This window comes from Solanum pennellii, chromosome 9, assembly GCF_001406875.1.
Source record: "Solanum pennellii chromosome 9, SPENNV200".
NCBI lineage: Eukaryota > Viridiplantae > Streptophyta > Magnoliopsida > Solanales > Solanaceae > Solanum > Solanum pennellii.
The window spans coordinates 70,050,536-70,055,284 of record NC_028645.1 but is presented as its reverse complement, the minus strand read 5'-3'; the positions used below and the strand labels follow the sequence as shown (position 1 = coordinate 70,055,284).

The 4,749-nt window shown below is 31.8% G+C and overlaps 1 long non-coding RNA gene across 1 annotated transcript in view; it reads right to left on the bottom strand.

The window, feature by feature from the left end:
* Nucleotides 1-732: 732 nt before the first annotated feature.
* The window catches only part of LOC107030875, an 11,974-nt gene continuing 7,957 nt past the window's right edge, over nucleotides 733-4,749 (bottom strand). Inside the window, exon 3 of the long non-coding RNA XR_001458162.2 lies at nucleotides 733-1,016. This is a non-coding gene — a long non-coding RNA (uncharacterized LOC107030875). The remainder of the gene's footprint in view (nucleotides 1,017-4,749) is intronic.

Genomic DNA, 4,749 nt, shown 5'->3' with positions numbered 1-4,749 from the left:
ATACTACATATAAGTGTTATATAAAAAAAACTGCAATAAAATGTTATTTGAGAAAAGTAAAAATAAGATTATGCACAATATATTTTCATCCATTGATATATAAGTAAGAAAAAGATGGAACTCATTTGGACTTTTATCATTGAAAGGTGAAGGGGTATGTTAATTGGCAGTTACTTTTTTTTTTTTTAATTTAGCAGTTACTTATATTTTTTAAATGATTTTAAAGATTATTAAAGATTTAATTTAAATAAAATAAATAGAGAGATAAGAGAGTAAAGGCCCAAAAAAATCAGAAGAAAATATTGTTTCTGATTTATAAAGTGTGCCACATCAACGGACTTATTCCTACTTTATACTAATATATAGATTCCCCCTCTTACATCAAACTGAACACACTTATAGTAATAGAAACTTGTTTTTCACTTTCTTTCTCTCTTTTTTTTTTTAAAAAAAAAGAAAACATTGATTAGTTAGCTAGTGAGGCTGTGGTTGCAGCAGGCCAACCTCATACTTATATTCTTCCCTTCCATTTTCCTGTAAACATTTTTTCATTGTTTCTCTTTTTACTGTTTCTTTTTTGTCACGCCTCGAATCTATACCCTTAACATGATCGACACTCGAAAATCATTTTTGATTCCCAAGAGAAATCTTAGCATGACTGACTACTTAGCAAAAGACTGACCCAAGCAAGTTAAAGCTTTAAAATAGAATTTAATTCAAAAGTCTCAAAACTTCTCAAACTCAAACAATCTCAAATAGTTACTCAAAATGATTTGAAGATAATAATAGTTTCAGAAAATAGTTCAAAGGAGATATTGACAGAAACTCAGCACCAACTATCTATGAAGCCTATGCAGTTTAACATGATGTCGGACCAAGACCCACGACGTCTCAAAACTACTAAACTAAAAGGCAAGAATGGAGTCCTTCGGAATGCAAGGAAGGTTCACCAAAGCTAGCAAGAAGTGTGAATTGATCTCAATGGAGTGCCCCTTCATAATTTTGAACACTTATATCTGCATCATAGAAATATGCAGATAGAAGACATCAGTACATTAAATGTATGAATATATAATATAGCCAAAGCGAAACAACCGAAAGAAAAGATTGCAATAGATAAAGATATACTCAAGCTGAATGTAAATATATAATTGAGCTAAATCATTTAAAGCTTTACAAAATACTAACTCATCTCGAAACTTAACATAAAAGTGATATATTAAAAATAAACTTAAACTTTACTGGGAGATTCTCTAACCGACAACCATCACTATGAGTTACATGATGATACAATGTCTCGCCCACACTACCAGAACTATCATATACCTTGTTAGGGTATAGAATACCTCAATTAAATGGATTCACTAAACAATAAGGATTCATCTGAAATGTATGATCCTTTATCCACGTTGATATGCATGGTTTATGAGGATTTTGAGTTGTTTGAACTCATCCCCATATCGATTCTCAATATTACTCCCAATAATATATACGCATGCTCATATGTATGAAACATATTTTTCTCTGATTTGAGATAATTGCTCAAAATATCCTCTTAATAGAGGTAACTGCTCTGAAATCATCTAATTTAGAAATCAAAGTTTTTCTTTTCTCAATGTAACAAAATGATACATCTGGGAATACTCAGTTCCCTTTAACATTACTTGAAAATTCTCTTTAAACTTTATTCCACTACCAAAAAACAGTGTTAGCGACGGATATTAGCGACGAACTATATTCTGTCACTGCATAACGTCGGATTCGCAACGGATTTACCATTTGGTTGCAAAATAACAATTGATTTTTCAATTTATAATATAGCGATGGATTGACAATGGAATATTTAATTCGTCGCTAAATATTAGCGCGAAATTATGGTGCCCAATTTTCCCTACGGATTTAGTAACAAAATAAGGGTGACAAAATAAATTAATATTTTGCGACAGAATTAATGACGGAAAAAGGGTCGCTAAAATTTTATATTTATTGTTATAAAATTTCTATTATATAGTGACGAAATATCCGTCAATATGATATTTTCTATATATATATATATATATATATTTGAAAGTGACGGATGTTATAATCCGTCACTAATTTCGTTGCAAATACTTTTAAAGTGATATATTCTTAGGGAATAAAATATTCACACTAACACTTTTCAGAGATGAAGCCTTGAAACTCCAAGCCTCCGTCTCTAAAACTCCATTTAGATTTCAACTCCATCTCGAAGCTGGTAAACTCGAAGCTCTGAAACAAGTCTCCATCTCGAAGCTCTGAAGCAAGTCTCCATCTAGAAAGGTAAGCTCTCAAACTCCATTTTCGATTTCAAAGCTTTAGTTTCCCAAATGTATTTGTTGGTTTAGATTTCAAGGGGAATCAATTTCCCAAGTTGGGTTTATCAAGAAGTAGTTATAAAATCAAAACCCTAGCTCTAATTTGCAGTATTTCTACATCGAGGCCATCTTCGATTTTGATGACTTTCAACTCTCGCTCTCTGAAAAATAAGAATAGCCACTAGGAATTTCGGTCAGATTCCTGCATTAGGATATCAGATTAACTCGACATATTTTGTCAATTTTGACTCGACATACCATTGTTTTTCAATTGCAAAATATGAACCCTAACAAGGAGTTATTTCACTCGACTACTAAAAATAGAGATTTTAGTCGATTGGGTGTTATGAAAATATGATATTATAACTATGAAACCTTTCCATTTCGTTTAGCTTGAACTAAGATTGAATGTTCTGAAAATAGAGGGTCTTTTAGAAGTAAAGTTTTCTAAAAATAGGTGTTAGGGTTTAAGCAAGCATCTAGAGTTAGGTACAAGAATTTTACATTGATTTCACATTGATTTGTTTTAATTTTCTACTGCAGGTAACTTTCATTGCTATGACTACTCACTACCAATTCATTCTCTCTATAAAAGGTATCTCTCTTTTTCTTCTCTGCACAATATCTTTCTCTTTTTTCAGAAAAATGTGTTGATATAAATTTTTTGTTTATACTTTTGTTTAGGTTCATTTTTCGGTGATAAATAATGTTAGTGTAGTATTGAATCTAGTGTTAAAAGTTGTTTCTAGTTGATTTTGATATTCTGATTTAGGATCTTTTGAACATGTGATATATAACTTTTTTCATTTTTCGATTAATAGTCTAATGTGGTTCTTTATGTTTTTGTCACTTGATATGTACTATGAGTGATCTTGCTGGTAGTCATCTGGAAGTTATGGTTGTTATTCCTAATGATCAGCTTTTTGCTATTATTTTTATTATGAGCTAAAGATTGGGAACACGTTACAATTAAATGTGACATGTTTTATGGTTTATATTGATGATATGTGCCACTTAATAAGCATTTGTTTGAAAGAATAGACTTTTTGGTGTTTTTTCTTGTTTTAAATTGAAGGAATGATACTATGGTTCAAACTCTTTTTTGTCAGTACGAATATTTTACTTGAAGGAGCTTAGAAAGAAAAAGAATTTTTTCCTCCAAGAGTTTATTAAAATAGTCTTTCTATTTAAACCAAAAATATTAGATTAGACATTTAATAATCATCAACTTTTAATGTTCAAGGAGAAAATTGTCAGTTTACACACTATAAAGTCCACGATAGATATTGTAATATGAATTGTTGCTCAAATAAGTGATGTGAAGCTTCAGTAACATGTAATATAATGAAATAAAGGATTTCTCAAAGTGCTAAACAAGCCTCTATATTCTATTGGAATAAGGAACTTCTTAGACTTTCTTTATAAAAGATAGTGGATAATCTAATGTTCTATGGTGAAATAAGCCTCAATTAATGTTGACGACTCCTAGAAGACGACATTATCAATTCTACAATTGTTTGAAATCAATTATGGTTACCTACAAGAAAATCAATACATCATTGTTTTTTCAATTTAAGTTCATTGGTGTCTTGATTCTCTGGCAAGTGTTTAGAAGTTGACACTATTTTGTTTTCTCATGGTTCCACAAGCTTACAAAGCTTGGGAGCTATTTGATTTACTTAACACATAGTGAATAATATATTTTAACACGTGCAAGCTAACTCGACTAAATGAACCTCTAGTCCTCATGATGGAAGAGGCTAAATGAAGTACAACTATTTGCATTTCATTAATGTGCTGCCTGATTAAGTGAATAGGGTGATGTTTGTAATAGCATCATTAAGAGGCGTTAACATGTTCTTAATTCGCCAATAAACTTGAGAAATAAAATTATATATTGTTGAAATGTTGCAGGTATTTGTTGTTGTAATTATCAAGAAAAAATTAAATGTTTAAATGTTGCAGGTATTTGCCACCATAACCTCATGTAACAACCTGTTTAGTAGGTTCGAGCAGTAAAAATTATTTTGAAAATAACTGACTGGGTCGACGGATCAGGCGACGGACCGTCATGGTCACGACGGACCGTCGAGGGTCTTCGTTCCAAAACACTTCAACTCTGAAAATCTGGGTATTGAGATCAACTCTCTGAACTTCACTACGGAACTGCAGGACGGATTGTCGTAGGTGCGACGGACCGTCACAAACCCTTTACAGAATTTAACTCTCTGAACTTTGTGACGGACCTGCAGGACGGACCGTCATAGACACGACGGACCGTCACAGGTTGCGTAACCCCAACTGGGTCGGATTTCTGCTAAAGGTTTTAAAAGGATGTTTTGGACTATTCATTACAAACTTTATGAAATTAGTGGGTTAAGTTTAATAATTTAATTACTTGGAGGGTTAAAGG